This window comes from Lampris incognitus, chromosome 20, assembly GCF_029633865.1.
Source record: "Lampris incognitus isolate fLamInc1 chromosome 20, fLamInc1.hap2, whole genome shotgun sequence".
NCBI classification, from domain to species: Eukaryota; Metazoa; Chordata; class Actinopteri; order Lampriformes; family Lampridae; genus Lampris; species Lampris incognitus.
The window spans coordinates 3,205,451-3,223,827 of NC_079230.1; positions in this window are offsets into that span (position 1 = coordinate 3,205,451).

Genomic DNA, 18,377 nt, shown 5'->3' on the forward strand with positions numbered 1-18,377 from the left:
ACCTTTGAAGGAGGGCTTTATAGAGGCAGTTCTGTCTCTCTTCCGCCAGCCTCTCTTTTTAGAGGGCAGTTTCGTCCCTCCATGTTTGTCTGCGATGCTCTGAGGGAGAACACTATCCAGGTCTGCTATGCAGATATCTAGAGAGAGCGCGAGAGAAAGGATATTAAATCATGTACAATGATGCATCCTATATCCCACTGTCTGAATATACAATAACATGTATTGTGTAAGAGACGTCCCGTTGTCTGTGGACCGTTTGTATCAAGCAAAAAAGCAAGCAAAGTGTTATTTCTGTAGCACGTTTAAAAGCACACAGCTACAAAGTGCTTTACACTCCATACACATAATACGAATAAATACATAAAATACATGGATGAATATAAAACATGGCATTGGGAGTGACAGACCAAGCTAAAAACGAAACACAACAGAAGTCAGGGGTGGGGGTCTATAAAAAGGCTTGCCTGAAAAGATGGTTTCTAGGAGCCGCTTAAAAGAGTCCGAAGACTCAGTGAATCTAATGGAGTGGGGGAGATTATTCCAGAGGCTCGGGGCCAAGACTGCAAAGGCACGGTCACCTTTTGTTTTGCAGTTGGAGTGAGGGATGGATAAAAGACCGAGGTTTGAGGATCGGAGTGGTCGGGAAGTGGAATGAGGAATGAGAAGATCAGAAATGTAACTGGGGACCAGATCCTGCAGGGCTTTAAATGTAATCAATAAGATCTTATAAATTATTCTGAATTTTACAGGAAGCCAATGGAGAGATGCAAGAATAGGGGTAATATGGGACCTACGTCTAGTTCTGGTTAGTAGTCTAGTTCTGGTTAGTAGTCTAGTTCTAGTTAGCACTGTAGTTCTGGTTAGTAGTCTAGTTCTGTTTAGTAGTCTAGTTCTGGTTAGTAGTCTAGTTCTGGTTAGTAGTCTAGTTCTGGTCAGTAGTCTAGTTCTGGTTAGTAGTCTAGTTCTAGTTAGTAGTCTAGTTCTGGTTAGTAGTCTAGTTCTAGTTAGTAGTCTAGCTCTGGTTAGTAGTCTAGTTCTAGTTAACAGTGTAGTTCTGGTTAGTAGTCTAGTTCTGGTTAGTAGTCTAGTTCTAGTTAGCAGTCTAGCAGCTGCATTCTGGAGCAACTGTAGACTAGTTAAAGCAGCTTGGTTGAGGCCAGAGTAGAGGGAGTTACTGTAATCTAGACGGCAGAAAATGAAAGTGTGAATTAATATTTCGATATCCTTAAAAGATAAAATATTTCTGATTTTTGCAATATTTCTTAGCTGAAGAAAACAGGATTGGACAAGCTTAGTAACATGGTGATCAAAAGACATATTCTGGTTTAAAGATGGTACCAAGATTTTTAGCAGTAGGTTTGATGTTTGAATGAAGTGGACCAATAAACTGATCAACTGCAGTGGCAAAGTCCTCAGGACCAATTAAGAGAGTTTTTTCGGGGTTTAGATGGAGGAAATTAAGGGACATCCAGTCTTTGGTGGCAGCTAAGCAATCATGGAAGGGAGGACAGTTGATTCAGGTTATTGGGTTTGACAGAGAAATAGATCTGAGTATCATCGGCATAACAGTGGTGTGACATGTCTTGAAAGTGACTAAACAAATGACCCAGAGGAAGCAAGTATAAAGAGAAGAGGATTGGCCCAAGGACAGACCCCAGAGGGACTCCACACAGTAGGGGAGCTGCGAGGATACAAGATTGATAATAGAAACATTAAAATATCGATTTGTCAGATAAGAGAGAAACCAATCTAACGCTGTACCAGAAATGCCAACCCAGTTCTCCAACCTATCAAGTAAGATGGCATGATCGATGGTGTCAAAGGCAGCGGTTAAATCTAGAAGAATGAGAATCGTGTATTCCCCTTTATCAGCATGCATAAGAATGTCACTGGACACTGTGAGTAATGCAGTCTGAGTACTATGCTTGTGATGAAAGCCGGATTGAAATTTATCGAAAATGTTATGACCCCCAGTCATAAGTAGGATTTGGTCTGCAACAAGTTTTTCAAGGATTTTGGATAAGAAAGAAAGTTTGGAAATCAGTCTATGATTCTCTACCCTTGCCGGATCAAGGGAGGGTTTTTTGAGGACGGGGGGAACACAGGTCATTTTAAAGTAGTCGGGTACAGACCCGGGTGTGAGTGAGCAGTTGATGATAGAGAGCAGGCAGGGATCTAAGCCATGGAGGATGGAATGTTGTAGGAACTACATCACAGGGACTGGAGGAGGGACGCATGAGGTCTACAGTGTTAACAAGGAACTGAAGAGAAACGGGAGCAAATTCCAACATTAAAATCGGACGGCTGAAAGGGGCAGGGGGGGGCAGTGGGGGTAAAATTGGACCTTAGACCATCGATCTTGTCAACAAAGAAAGGCAAGAAATGTTCACAGTCATTAGCAGAAGAGGCAGAAATGGTAGGAAGAGAGGGATTCACAAGCTGATGGCTAGTACTAAACACAAACCTAGGGTTATGTTCATTACTCTCCATCAAGTCAGAGAAGGAAGCCGCTCTCGAACCTTTCACAGTTTGATTCAAATCAGAGAATAACTCCTTCATGTGGACTTGATGAACTCCAAGAGCAGATTTTTTCCATCTACGTTCGGCCTTCCTATATTCCCTTCTTCTTTGACGGATGTTTTCATTGATCCAAGGGGTAGTGTTAATAACTGGGACAGGCCCGGAAGTATATGGAGCCGAGAAATCAAGGGCAGATCATTAAACCAACTAACTTGGTCATTAATGTTGGTGAAGTGAGAAGGGCAGCTGGTCAGACTGGAAAAATAACTAGAAAACATGGCTGCTGACTGCTTATTAAAAATATCATCTCATCTCATCTCATCTCATCTCTAGAAGAGCTGGATTCCACAGGGCAGCAGGTGATCATGACCTGGAGACATCACCTTCTATGTAACGAAAGTATTTTTATCTGTAGCTATGGGACTAACCCGGGGGACTGTGAGGGGTGTAAACAGCATAATGAAAACTGGCTGCTAACATGCGGCTACCCAGCTTGTTGGGGTGGATGCCGTCTCTTCTAAAGAAGGAAAAGCGTTCCCAGAACAAATCAAGTTTGTCAAGGAAGCCCAAATGATGAGCTCTGCATGCTGACTGGAGGCAAGTATGGAGGCTGAGGATTCTGCTGAAGCGCCCTACTCCACGGGCCGCTGTGGGAATAGGACCGGAAATAAAAACAGATTTTCCAGAAAAACTTAAAAAGGTTTAAAAAGGTTGATAAATCCTTTTTGGTTAGTTCAGACTGCTGACACGCTGCATCGTTAGGCCCCACATGCACTAGGACTCGGTTGGTAGAGGATGGGAGCGAGCTAAGAAGCCCCGGGAGCTTAGCCAGGATGACGGGGACCGTGGCTCCAGGGAAACGGTGTGTAGCTGCGTTAAAGAAACGGATTCTCCTGATTATGGAGTCCCCCACTATTAATGTAGTTGGGGAGAAGAGGGGGTGCGGAGGTGATGGCTGTGGGTTGTCAGGGCGGGGGAGAGCATAACCTGTCTCCGCAGGCTGTGTTCATGTCGCTGGCTGATGATGGGGTGTCTGGGCTGGCAACTGTTGTGACGAGGCAGCGACAACAGACCTGCGAGAGGGATTCCCTGCCGACTCGGGACCAGGAAGTCTTCCATTTCTGAGCACGGCCTCTCTCAGAGTCCTACAACGGGAAGTCACTGGCCGGGACGAGGGCCGATGACTTGCCTTTGCAGCGCCAGCCACAGGAGGGGTGGAGGCTGCAGTATCGGGAGCATCGGTGGGGGCATCGGCTGGGATGACCAGGGTGTCGTCAGACAGCGTCGCGTAGCGGTTGGAGAGCCTCAGGCGAGGGGGAGAGGCAGCTCCGTCCGAGTCTCTCTTACGACCGCGGAACACCACCTCGACCCAGCACGACTGGTGGTTAGTTGTCGAGCAGCGAGACGTCGTCCAGGGTCCCTGGTCGACATCTATCCGGAGCTCAGGGTTTGACACCGCGGGGGTAGAGCAGATCTTAGGTCTTGCTCCCTGGTTTAGCCAGCAGCACACATCCAGATCGGATGCGGTGTCGGTCTCAAGCGGGTTCTGGCCGGACCAGGGAATAGTGTCTGCATAGTCTTCGGCGTGGGGCTCATTACCTCCGAACGCCGCTTCGCAGCGCGTTTCGTGTCCCTGGTCCTGGTCGTCAGCGGGATCCGGAACATCCGCTCGGGAAGCAGCAGTCAGAGCGTCCATAAGTTGTTCATCCTCTTGCATTTGGTGAAGCAAGGAGGCGCTCCAAGGAGGTGCTCTTCTCAAGCTCTGTGGTGTTGTGGCGGCGTGGGGCCCAGCTGGGGCCCTCAGTGGAGGGCCGAGAGAGGGAAGTGTTAAAACGGGAACACGGCTGTATTTCCGGAAATCAAACAACAACAAAAAAGCTCAGAGAGGAAGTAAAAATAAATAAATAAAAATAAAAACTAAAACCGTCGGTTACGGCCACGGCAGAGGGCTGAGTCCATGCAGTTTTCGCCGCACACAGAGAGAGAGAGGGGGGGGGGAGAGAGAGAGGGGGGGGGAGAGAGAGAGAGGGGGGGAGAGAGAGAGAGAGAGAGAGAGCGAGAGAGAGAGATGGGGGAGAGAGAGGGGGGGAGAGAGAGAGAAAGAGCGAGAGAGGGGGAGAGAGAGGGGGGGAAAGAGAGAGCGAGAGAGAGAGAGGGGGGGGGAGAGAGAGGGGGGGGAGAGAGAGAGAGAGAGAGAGCGAGAGAGAGAGGGGGGGGGAGAGAGAGCGAGAGAGGGGGGGAGAGAGAGAGCGAGAGAGAGGGGGGGGGAGAGAGAGAGAGAGAGAGAGCGAGAGAGAGAGAGGGGGGGGGAGAGCGAGAGAGGGGGGGAGAGAGAGAGAGAGCGAGAGAGAGAGAGGGGGGGGAGAGAGAGGGGGGGGGAGAGGGGGGAGAGAGAGAGAGAGAGAGAGCGAGAGAGAGAGGGGGGGGGGAGAGAGAGCGAGAGAGGGGGGGAGAGAGAGAGAGAGAGAGCGAGAGAGAGAGGGGGGGGAGAGAGAGAGAGAGAGAGAGAGAGAGCGAGAGAGAGAGGGGGGGGAGAGAGAGGGGGGGAGAGGGGGGGGGAAGAGAGAGCGAGAGAGAGAGAGGGGGGAGAGAGAGGGGGGGAGAGGGGGGGAGAGAGAGAGAGAGAGCGAGAGAGAGAGAGAGAGAGAGAGAGAGAGAGAGAGAGAGAGAGAGAGAGAGAGAGAGAGAGAGAGCAAGCGAGAGAGAGAGAGAGAGAGCGAGAGAGAGAGAGGGGGGGGGGAGAAAGGGGGGGATGAAGAGAGAAAGAGAGAGGGAGAGACAGAGAGAGGGGGGGAGAGCGGGAGGGGCAGAGAGAGGGGGGGAGAGAGGGGGGAGAGGGGGGGGGAGAGAGAGCACTATGCAACAATCGATAATCCGCTGATGAAAATCCCCAAATCAGCAGCGGTAAAACCACCACAAGCTGACCAACAGTTCAAAGTAACGTCATGTTGGGGCTAAAAACGACATAAAGAATGTCGAGCTGCACCCTGCTCGACACAACGCCGACGCGTGCGCAGATGAACCGGCCCACACAACGTATCAGTATGTACTGTGTTCATCTCGTAGCGAGTTCGGGGGCGAACCCGGATCTCCCGCACCTCGGGGGCGACTACATTAACCAGTCGAGTAACGGGTCGGACCCTTGAGTCGACTGGTTAATGTAGACACCTGTTGTGTGGGAGACCCGGGTTCGCGTCCCGGCTGCGGCGGTTCCCGGTTGCCCCCCCCCCCCCGAATTCGCTAGTCTGTTAGAGGTACTGTTGTCTGTGTACCATGTGTATCAGTATGTACTGTGGTATCACATTAGTACTGTTAGAGGTACTGTTGTCTGTGTATCAGTATACAGTATGTACTGTGGTACTACGTTAGTACTGTTAGAGGTACTGTTGTCTGTGTAACATGTGTATCAGTATGTACTGTGGTATCACGTTAGTACTGTTAGAGGTACTGTTGTCTGTGTACCATGTGTATCAGTATGTACTGTGGTATCACGTTAGTACTGTTAGAGGTACTGTTGTCTGTGTATCAGTATACAGTATGTACTGTGGTACTACGTTAGTACTGTTAGAGGTACTGTTGTCTGTGTAACATGTGTATCAGTATGTACTGTGGTATCACGTTAGTACTGTTAGAGGTACTGTTGTCTGTGTACCATGTGTATCAGTATGTACTGTGGTATCACGTTAGTACTGTTAGAGGTACTGTTGTCTGTGTACCATGTGTATCAGTATGTACTGTGGTATCACGTTAGTACTGTTAGAGGTACTGTTGTCTGTGTACCATGTGTATCAGTATGTACTGTGGTATCACGTTAGTACTGTTAGAGGTACTGTTGTCTGTGTAACATGTGTATCAGTATGTACTGTGGTATCACGTTAGTACTGTTAGAGGTACTGTTGTCTGTGTACCATGTGTATCAGTATGTACTGTGGTATCACGTTAGTACTGTTAGAGGTACTGTTGTCTGTGTATCAGTATACAGTATGTACTGTGGTACTACATTAGTACTGTTAGAGGTACTGTTGTCTGTGTATCAGTATACAGTATGTACTGTTGTATCACGTGAGTACTGTTAGAGGTACTGTTGTCTGTGTAACATGTGTATCAGTATGTACTGTGGTATCACGTTAGTACTGTTAGAGGTACTGTTGTCTGTGTATCAGTATACAGTATGTACTGTGGTACTACGTTAGTACTGTTAGAGGTACTGTTGTCTGTGTATCAGTATGTACTGTGGTACTACGTAAGTACTGTTAGAGGTTCTAGTAAAGTTCTCATCTATGGAAAATAAAGTGATTCTTGTTCTCGAACTAAACAGCTGATCTGTCTTCCTTACTGTTGCTGCAGTGGTTGCCGAGGCAGCACATGCCGTCTCTATGGCAACGTCTCTTCCTCCTGCGGCAGTTCCGGCAGCGGGAGGGGGCGTGGCGTCTGGAGGGGGCGTGGCAAAAACTCCCCTCACTACAGTCCAGGTCACTGACGCACTGGTAGAGATATGGAGGGAGAGAAACAGACTTAGGAAGCGGGAGACAGATGTGATGGACTCAGAGAGACAAGGAAGAGAGTAAAGGAGAGACACGTCAGTCAATGACGACACACGGTGACTACAGAACATGCAGATAGACAGACAGACAGACAGACAGACAGGCAGGCAGATACATAGATAGACAGATAGATAGATAGATAGATAGATAGATAGATAGATAGATAGATAGATAGATAGATAGATAGATAGATAGATAGATAGATAGATAGATAGATAGATAGATAGATAGATGGATAGATGGACAGATGGACAGACGGACAGACAGATAGATAGATAGATAGATAGATAGATAGATAGATAGATAGATAGATAGATAGATAGATAGATAGATAGATAGATACATAGATATATAGATAGATAGACAGACACAGACAGATAGATAGATAGATAGATAGATAGATAGATAGATAGATAGATAGATAGATAGATAGATAGATAGATAGATAGATGGACAGACGGACAGACGGATAGATAGATAGATAGATAGATAGATAGATAGATAGATAGATAGATAGATAGATAGATAGATAGATAGATAGACAGATTTACCTGTGTGAAGTCTTCCGTACCAACATGACCCGTAGTATTCCGGTTTACCGGCAGCGCGCGCGTCTCTCGTAATGCAACCGCGTGGATGGAGTTTGATGTGACGCGCGCCGCCGCGAGCGTGACTGCGACGAGCAGCAGCGGGGACGTCATCCTGGCAGAGGTGAAAATACCGATATTGTTAATCATATGAATAATACTAATATGACAAGTTTCATAATATTAATATTAACTTGTGTGACGTGTCCTCATTCAGCGTCCTCCTCGCAGGGCGTGTGTCGGTGCGCGTGCAGCTCGTGGTTCACATCCACACAGGTTCGGAATCTGGAGTGAATAAAAGTTGTGATGAGTTCTCCTGTGCAGACAACACGGACTCGAACACACCAACACACGCCTTTAAATAAAGTCTCTTCCAGTCCCACCGCCTACATGACGCTGCTGCGTGTCCGCGTCGTGTGGTGTGTGGTGTGTGTGGTGTGTGTGGGGCGTGTGGGGTGTGTGGTGTGTGTGGGGTGTGTGGTGTGTGTGGGGTGTGTGGTGTGTGATGTGTGTGGCGTGTGGCGTGTGTGGTGTGTGGTGTGTGTGTGGACACTCTCCGCTTTTATTCCGACACACGCGCATCCTCCGCCCAGATCACAGAGGGGTGTGTGTGTGTCTGCGCGTGTGTGCGTGTGACAGAGTGGACAAGAAATACAAAGATGCGCGAGCACAGTTGTATCGTTAGATGTAACACATTGTATCATTAGATGTAATACATTGTATCATTAGATGTAATACGTTGTATCATTAGATGTAACACGTTGTATCATTAGATGTAATACATTGTATCGTTAGATGTAATACATTGTATCATTAGATGTAATACGTTGTATCATTAGATGTAATACGTTGTATCATTAGATGTAATACGTTGTATCATTAGATGTAATACGTTGTATCATTAGATGTAATACGTTGTATCATTAGATGTAATACGTTGTATCATTAGATGTAATATATTGTATCATTAGATGTAATACGTTGTATCATTAGATGTAATACATTGTATCATTAGATGTAATACATTGTATCATTAGATGTAATACGTTGTATCATTAGATGTAATACATTGTATCATTAGATGTAATACGTTGTATCATTAGATGTAATACGTTGTATCATTAGATGTAATACATTGTATCATTAGATGTAATACATTGTATCGTTAGATGTAATACATTGTATCATTAGATGTGACACATTTTGCTGCACTGAAATGAATTGGGGCAAAAATAGATTCAGATATATTCACACCTGCGCGTGCGCGTACAGAAATAAACAGACATGTAAGGACATAAATGTTTATGTGCACACACATGACGTATAATGTCTTAGTACAGATGTCAAAGGTTAAGGTTGTGTAGTATCTGGTGCGTGTGTGCGTGTGTGTGTGTGTGTGTGTGTGATTTCAGAGCCCTACAGCTGTACAGATTAACACAACACTGTTTCTTATTCATACACACAATCACAGCATTCACAGATCAGCTTACTATTGTTACTACTGCACACCTTCACCTCACTGCTGTCTTACTCACACACACACACACACACACACACACACACACACACACACACACACACACACACACACACACACACACACACACACACGCACAGCAGTTTGATAAAAGTGTGAAGGATATTGGGGATGTATGTGTGTGTGTGTGTGTGTGTGTGTGTGTGTCTGTGTGTGTGTGTGTGTGTGTGTGTGTGTGCGTGAGTGCGTGCGTGCGTGTGTTTGGCGGGGGGGGGGGTGTCTCTTATTAAATTGTCATTGTACCTGATTGTATCTGTGTGAAATGAAAACACCCTCAACCCAAACACAGATAACACAGAAACACAGATAACACAGACAACATGACTGATGTGTGTTTTGGTTTTCTGCCTCATCTATTACCTTCATCACAACAGGATGAAGACCTGCGTAAACGGCAATTAACCTCGCAAATGAACAGATGACAGCTCTATCCGTGTGTGTGTGTGTGTGTGTGTGTGTGCGCGTGCGTGCGTGCGTGTGTGTGTGTGTGTGTGTGTGTGTGTGTGAAAGAGAGTCTATTTTTAAACCAGCATGCTCAGTGAAGTGCTCATAGGCTGGTATGAGGATTGTTGGGTGGGATGAGAACTGTTGGGTGGGATGAGGACTGTTGGGTGGGATGAGGACTGTTGGGTGGGATGAGGACTGTTGGGAGGGATGAGGACTGTTGGGTGGGATGAGGACTGTTGGGTGGGATGAGGACTGTTGGGTGGGATGAGGACTGTTGGGAGGGATGAGAACTGTTGGGTGGTATGAGGACTGTTGGGTGGGATGAGGACTGTTGGGAGGGATGAGAACTGTTGGGTGGTATGAGGACTGTTGGGTGGTATGAGGACTGTTGGGTGGGATGAGGACTGTTGGGAGGGATGAGAACTGTTGGGTGGTATGAGGACTGTTGGGTGGTATGAGGACTGTTGGGTGGGATGAGGACTGTTGGGAGGGATGAGAACTGTTGGGTGGTATGAGGACTGTTGGGTGAGATGAGGACTGTTGGGTGGTATGAGGACTGTTGGGTGGGATGAGGACTGTTGGGTGAGACGAGATCTGTTGGGTGGTATGAGGACTGTTGGGTGAGATGAGGACTGTTGGGTGGTATGAGGACTGTTGGGTGGGATGAGGACTGTTGGGTGAGACGAGATCTGTTGGGTGAGACGAGATCTGTTGGGTGGGATGAGGACTGTTTGGTGGTATGGGGAATGTTGGGTGGGATGAGAACTGTTGGGTGGGATGAGGAATGTTGGCTGGGATGAGGACTGTTGGGTGGTATGATGACTGTTTGGTGGGATGAGAACTATTGGGTGGTATGAGGACTGTTGGGAGGGATGAGAACTGTTGGGTGAGATGAGGACTGTTGGGTGGTATGAGGACTGTTGGGTGGGATGAGGACTGTTGGGTGAGACGAGATCTGTTGGGTGAGACGAGATCTGTTGGGTGGGATGAGGACTGTTTGGTGGTATGGGGAATGTTGGGTGGGATGAGAACTGTTGGGTGGGATGAGGAATGTTGGCTGGGATGAGGACTGTTGGGTGGTATGATGACTGTTTGGTGGGATGAGAACTATTGGGTGGTATGAGGACTGTTGGGAGGGATGAGAACTGTTGGGTGGGATGAGGACTGTTGGGTGGGATGAGGACTGTTGGGTGGTATGATGACTGTTGTGTGGGATGAGAACTATTGGGTGGTATGAGGACTGTTGGGTGGGATGAGGACTGTTGGGTGGTATGAGGACTGTTGGGTGGGATGAGGACTGTTGGGTGGTATGAGGACTGTTGGGTGGGATGAGACCTATTGGGTGGTATGAGGACTGTTGGGTGGGATGAGGACTGTTGGCTGGGATGAGGACTGTTGGGTGGTATGATGACTGTTGGCTGGGATGAGGACTGTTGGGTGGTATGAGGACTGTTGGGTGGTATGAGGACTGTTGGGTGGTATGAGGACTGTTGGGTGGGATGAGGACTGTTGGGTGGTATGAGGACTGTTGGGTGGGATGAGACCTATTGGGTGGTATGAGGACTGTTGGGTGGGATGAGGACTGTTGGGTGAGACGAGATCTGTTGGGTGGGATGAGGACTGTTTGGTGGTATGAGAACTGCTGGGTTGTATTATGACTGTTGGGTGGGATGAGAACTGTTGGGTGGTATGATGACTGTTGGGTGGGATGAGAACTGTTGGGTGGTATGATGACTGTTTGGTGGGATGAGGACTGTTGGGTGGTTTGAGGACTGTTGGGTGAGATGAGGACTGTTGGGTGGGATGAAGACTGTTGGGTGAGATGAGGACTGTTGGGTGGGAGGAGGACTGTTGGGTGGGAGGAGGACTGCTGGGTGGGATGAGGACTGTTGGGTGGGAGGAGGACTGCTGGGTGGGATGAGGGCTGTTGGGTGGGAGGAGGACTGTTGGGTGGGATGAGGACTGTTGGGTGGGAGGAGGACTGCTGGGTGGGATGAGGGCTGTTGGGTGGTATGAGGACTGTTGGGTGAGATGAGGACTGTTGGGTGAGATGAGGACTGTTGGGTGGGATGAAGACTGTTGGGTGAGATGAGGACTGTTGGGTGGGAGGAGGACTGTTGGGTGGGAGGAGGACTGCTGGGTGGGATGAGGACTGTTGGGTGGGAGGAGGACTGCTGGGTGGGATGAGGGCTGTTGGGTGGGAGGAGGACTGTTGGGTGAGATGAGGACTGTTGGGTGGGATGAGGACTGCTGGGTGGGATGAGGACTGTTGGTTGGGATGAGGACTGTTGTGTGGGATGAGGACTGTTGGGTGGGATGAGGACTGTTGGGTGGGATGAGGACTGTTGGTTGGGATGAGGACTGTTGTGTGGGATGAGGACTGTTGTGTGGGATGAGGACTGTTGGGTGGGATGAGGACTGTTGGGTGGGATGAGGACTGTTGGTTGGGATGAGGACTGTTGTGTGGGATGAGGACTGTTGGGTGGGATGAGGACTGTTGTGTGGGATGAGGACTGTTGTGTGGGGTGAGGACTGTTGGGTGGGATGAGGACTGCTGGGTGGGATGAGGACTGCTGGGTGGGATGAAGACTGGGAGGAGGACTGTTGGGTGGGATGAGGACTGTTGGGTGGGATGAGGACTGTTGGGTGGTATGATGACTGTTGTGTGGGATGAGAACTATTGGGTGGTATGAGGACTGTTGGGTGGGATGAGGACTGTTGGGTGGTATGAGGACTGTTGGGTGGGATGAGACCTATTGGGTGGTATGAGGACTGTTGGGTGGGATGAGGACTGTTGGGTGAGACGAGATCTGTTGGGTGGGATGAGGACTGTTTGGTGGTATGAGAACTGCTGGGTTGTATGATGACTGTTGGGTGGGATGAGAACTGTTGGGTGGTATGATGACTGTTGGGTGGGATGAGAACTGTTGGGTGGTATGAGGACTGTTTGGTGGGATGAGGACTGCTGGGTGGGATGAGGACTGTTGGGTGGGAGGAGGACTGCTGGGTGGGATGAGGGCTGTTGGGTGGGAGGAGGACTGTTGGGTGAGATGAGGACTGTTGGGTGGGATGAGGACTGCTGGGTGTGATGAGGAATGTTGGTTGGGATGAGGACTGTTGTGTGGGATGAGGACTGTTGGGTGGGATGAGGACTGTTGGGTGGGATGAGGACTGTTGGTTGGGATGAGGACTGTTGTGTGGGATGAGGACTGTTGTGTGGGATGAGGACTGTTGGGTGGGATGAGGACTGTTGGGTGGGATGAGGACTGTTGGTTGGGATGAGGACTGTTGTGTGGGATGAGGACTGTTGGGTGGGATGAGGACTGTTGTGTGGGATGAGGACTGTTGTGTGGGATGAGGACTGTTGTGTGGGGTGAGGACTGTTGGGTGGGATGAGGACTGCTGGGTGGGATGAGGACTGCTGGGTGGGATGAAGACTGGGAGGAGGACTGTTGGGTGGGATGAGGACTGTTGGGTGGGATGAGGACTGTTTGGTGAGATGAAGACTGTTGGGTGGGATGAGGACTGTTGGGTGGGCTGAGGATTGTTGGGTGGGATGAAGACTGTTGGGTGGGATGAGGACTGTTGGGTGAGATGAGGGCTGTTGGGTGGGATGAGGACTGTTGGGTGGGATGAGGACTGTTGGGTGGGATGAGGACTGTTGGGTGGGATGAGGGCTGTTGGGTGAGATGAGGGCTGTTGGGTGGGATGAGGACTGTTGAGTGAGATGAGGGCTGTTGGGTGGGATGAGGACTGTTGGGTGGGATGAGGACTGTTGGGTGGGATGAGGACTGTTGGGTGGGATGAGGACTGTTTGGTGAGATGAAGACTGTTGGGTGGGATGAGGACTGTTGGGTGGGATGAGGACTGTTGGGTGGGATGAGGACTGTTGGGTGGGATGAGGGCTGTTGGGTGAGATGAGGGCTGTTGGGTGGGATGAGGACTGTTGAGTGAGATGAGGGCTGTTGGGTGGGATGAGGACTGTTGGGTGGGATGAGGACTGTTGGGTGGGATGAAGACTGGGAGGAGGACCCAGCAGTTGCAGCCTGCGTCCTGTCAGGGCTCCAGAGCAGCACATTGGCACAACACTATACACTGATGCATTACAGCCGTCTGTACTTGTTTAGTTGGACACATACGTGATCCGGTTGAAATATGAGACTCTCTCCCGGTCTCTGAATAGTGAGACTCGTTCTCTTTAATGACTGCACCGTCACCGAGAATAGTGCACCCACGCCCACATGCACGCCCACAGTGTTCAGAGGCATCAGTATCGAGGCTTCTGGCTGTTTCATTCATTATATCTCATTATCAAACACAGAGACTGTGTGTGTGTGTGTGTGTGTGTGTGTGTGTGTGTGTGTGTGTGTACATACACACAGGGTGTTGTGATGCGTCTAGTGCAGCAGTGTGTAGTTGGAGGGAAGGTGCATGTGTTCTTCCAACCCGCTTGTGTCCTTCCTGCCCTTAGCTTGCTGCCGCTGGCTAGCCTCTGTGGCGAATAGGGCAGCATGCTAGCGTGTAAGCCTTCCCTTGCCAGTACATAGCCTCTCCTTCACCAAGACTCCTGCCCTTAGCTTGCTGCCGCTGGCTAGCCTCTGTGGCGAATAGGGCAGCATGCTAGCGTGTAAGCCTTCCCTTGCCAGTACATAGCCTCTCCTTCACCAAGACTCCTGCCAGGCCTCCCCGTGGCCACACATGGTAACTGGGGTCTTGCGGCCCCAGGCTAACTTGGCAGGGGATCTCGGAGCAGCAGCGGGCCCCAGAGATATGGTGTGCAGGCCCACCCTGGTGGACACGCCCTGGCACCTATCAACCACTGCCCCGCTGCCTTGTGGGTGAGTCTGGAAGACATAAGGCTAAGGGAGCTCACCCCAACAGAAAAGCAAGCTGTGGCGGCACGCTTCGAGGCGGTTTCCGAAAAACTGGATTTCCGGCAGCCCCCTGCAGTTGTGTGGAGGTGCCGGTCGTCTAGGGATCCCCCTTGCCATCGGAACCATCTCCTCTACAATCAAGTCATGTGGCGTTGGGAGAAGCGCACCCCCCATGCCACTTTAAAAACCATCTCTGCGCAGGTATCTTCTGCTATCTGAGTCCTCAAAGGACCCACAAATAGAAGAAGATGGTCATCATCGGGCACCATGGACAACCAGCAAGCAAGTGTGTGTGTGATACATGCAGAGTGAGTAGAACATGCTGAGATAATCAAGGTCAGAGGTGGTGGGGCTGCTGATGATGTGTAGCGCAGATGTTCGACCATCGCTGGTCATTATTTGTTGTCTTGTTCTCAGGAACTCGTCTGCCATAATGTCACCTCTTACTTCTGTTGCAGTACTGACAAGAGTAAAGCAGCACAATGTGGATCTGGTTCCTCTAAACATGGAGGAGGCTGATCACAAGATGACCTGCCGACAAGAATGAATTACAAGTCCCGGGATTCTTTGTCACAATGAAGACGTCCTAACATTGACATATAAAAGTTTTCTGTTCTATTCTTCCTCAGCAGTTGACCAAACATGGCAGTGGAAAACACCGAGGTGAGAAGCAGTCAGTGGACTTTCTGATTCTTGACTCATTTTAGATCTAAAGGGCTTGATTTTATCCAACACATTCACACGTGTATCTTTAAAAGAATAGAATAAGTAAAGATGTTAGATAAATAAGCACACAGAAAGAGAGACAGAAATGGTCATCAGCAGTCACTCAGGGTCGAGTATGACTGTCCTCCTTCTGGGTCCTTGTGGGTCTTCAGGCGGACGTAGAGGCCAATCCTGGAGCCAAATATTTTGGGGAAATACAGGTAAGGGTGTGAATTAGTGGTTGAGGATGTGGTTTGGGCCTTTCTGGTAACCTGCTCCTTTCTGAGTCTGCTCTTGTTTTCAGCAGCACAGTGGAGGAGGCCGTGGTTGTAGCGCCCAGCACCCTCACAGACAGCCAGTCTCCAGGCCTGCCTGTTTTTTGCTGCTTGTTCCCAGGTGTTAAGGTCAATGCCAAACCTGTTGATGTGGGCCTTGATGTTGTCTTTATATAGCTGCTTCTGTCCTCCTGGGGCACGGCATCCTGTCATGAGCTGAGAGTAAAGGACTTGTTTCGGGAGGTGAGAGTCACATGTGGAGGGCATGGCCAGTCCATCTCAGCTGATGTTGCGTGATGGTGGCAGTTATAGTGGGCAAGTTGGCCTCCTTGAGGACACTGACGTTGGTGCGCTCATCCTCCCAGCTGATCTTTCAGATCTTCCTGAGGCATCGCTGTTGGTATGCCTCGAGTGCCTCCAGGTGCCTGCTATATGTGGTCCAGGTTTCTGACCCATACAGTAGGGTGGGCAGCACTACCACTAAATACATCGGAATTTTTGTTCTGGCCTGAAGGTCGCGGTTTTCAAAAAACCCTTTTACTCGATCTTGAGAAGGACCGGCTGGCACAACTGAGACGATGGTGTATTTCAATGTCTACATTGGCTTTGGAGGAGAGAAGGCTGCCAAGATATGGGAACTGTTCCACGTTTTCGAGTCTGGTGTTGTCTACAGAGATGGATGGGGGCAGAGCAGGGCTAGTTCTGTTGGGTGGGGGTTGGTAGAGGATATGGGACTTTTTTATGTTAATGGCCAAGCCAAGCTGCTTGTATGCCTTTGCAAAGGCGTCCAGTATGCTCTGTAGTTCCTCTTCTATGAGGGACACTAAGGCGTTGTTACCGACATACTGCAGCTCTGTGATGGATGTGGTGGTGGTTTTACCTTTATCCCTGAGTCTGTTAATATTAAGAAGATTCTCGTCAGTCCTGTACATGAGTTTGATTCCCTGAGGCAGATTGGGACCCATGAGGTGGAGGATGGTGGCAGTGAGGACGGAGAACAGGGGTTGGGGCAATGACTCCTTAACTCCTGTGTGGACCTTGAAGGACTCTGTCTCATGCCCATAACTGCTGAGTACTCCTGCTGACATATTGTCATGTAGTAGTCAAAGTGCTCTGATATATTAGTCAGGGCAGCCTAGTTTTGACAGAACTAGCCAGAGGACCTGGTGGTTTACAGAATCAAAAGCTTTGGTTAAGTCTGTGAAGGCCATGTACAATGGTTGATTCTGTTCCTGGGCTTTTTGTTGGAGTTGGTGAGCAGTAAAAATCGTGTCCATGGCGCCTCTGTTAGGATGAAAACCGCTCTGGGAGTCTGGCAGAATTTCCTCTGATATTGGGAGGAGTCTGTTGGCCAAGACCCTAGCCAGGGCTTTCCCTGTGGTGGAAAGCAGGGAAATGCCATGGTAGTTTCAGCACTCAGCTTTGTCCCTTTTCTTAAAGCTAGAGACAATGAGTGCGTCCCTAAGTTGCACAGGGATTTCCTCTTTTTCCCATATTTTATGTAGCAGGGCATCCTGGGCTTCTTTTAGACTAGGCGGTGCTGCCATGTCCTCCTCTTTGGGTTGTTGGGGGAGTTGTTGGAGGGGATCCATCTCAGGGCTAGAGTCCCAGTTTAAAAGGTCCTGATAGTGCTCATTTCACCTCTCTTTGATTGACTCGCTGTCTATTAGCAGTGCGTGCACATCTTTGGGGTGAAGGGGGGTTAGACGGCGACGGCTGAGACCGTGTATTGCTTTAGTAGCATCGAAGAAGCCTCTGGTATCCCCAGCATCTGCAAGGTGCTGGGTCTTAAGGGCCTCCTTCATCCACCACTGGACATACACACAGAGAGATACACAGACACACACACAAACACACACACACACGGAGAGAAACACAGACAGACACACACACAAACACACAAAGAGAGATACACAGACAGATACACAGACAGACAGACAGACAGACAGACAGACAGACAGACAGATACACAGACAGACAGACAGACAGACAGACAGACAGACAGACACACACACACACACACACACACACACACACACACACACACACACACACACACACACACACACACACACACACACACACACACACACACACACACACACAGAGAGAGACAGACACACAGACAAAGAGAGAGGGACACATGGCGAGACACAGAGACAGACAGAAGTACACAGAGAGACACACAGACAGACAGAGAGACACACAGGCAGAAAGAGAGACACACACAGACAGACAGACAGACAGACAGACAGACAGACAGACAGACAGACAGACAGACAGACAGACATAGACAGACACACAAAGGGACACAAGGACAGACTTCAGATGCTGCAGGAAGTGAAGACACTGCTGGGCCTTCTTGGAGAGTGCAGTGACATGTGAGTACCAGGAGAGGTCCTCTGTGATGTGAACTCCCAGGAACTTCACACTGCTGACTCTCTCCACGTCCATACCACTGATGGTCAGAGGGGTATGGAGGGCGCTGGTCTTTCTAAAGCCCCTTACAACCTCCTTAGTGTTTCCTATGTTTAGGAAGAGGTTGTTGTCTTTGCACCTCGTCACCAGTTGAGCCACCTCCGCTCTGTATGGTGATTCATCGTTGTTGCTGATGAGACCTTCCACTGTGGTGAGACCTTCCACTGTGGTGAGACCTTCCACTGTGATGAGACCTTCCACTGTGGTCAGACCTTCCACTGTGGTGAGACCTTCCACTGTGGTGTCATCAGCAAACTTTATAATGAGGTTGGAGGTGGATGATGCTGTGCAGTCGTGAGTCAGCAGGGTGAACAAGAGCGGACTGAACACACAGCCCTGTGGGGTGCCAGTGCTCGGTGTGATGGTCCTGGAGGTGATCTTGCCAAATTGCCCTGACTGTGGCCTCCCCT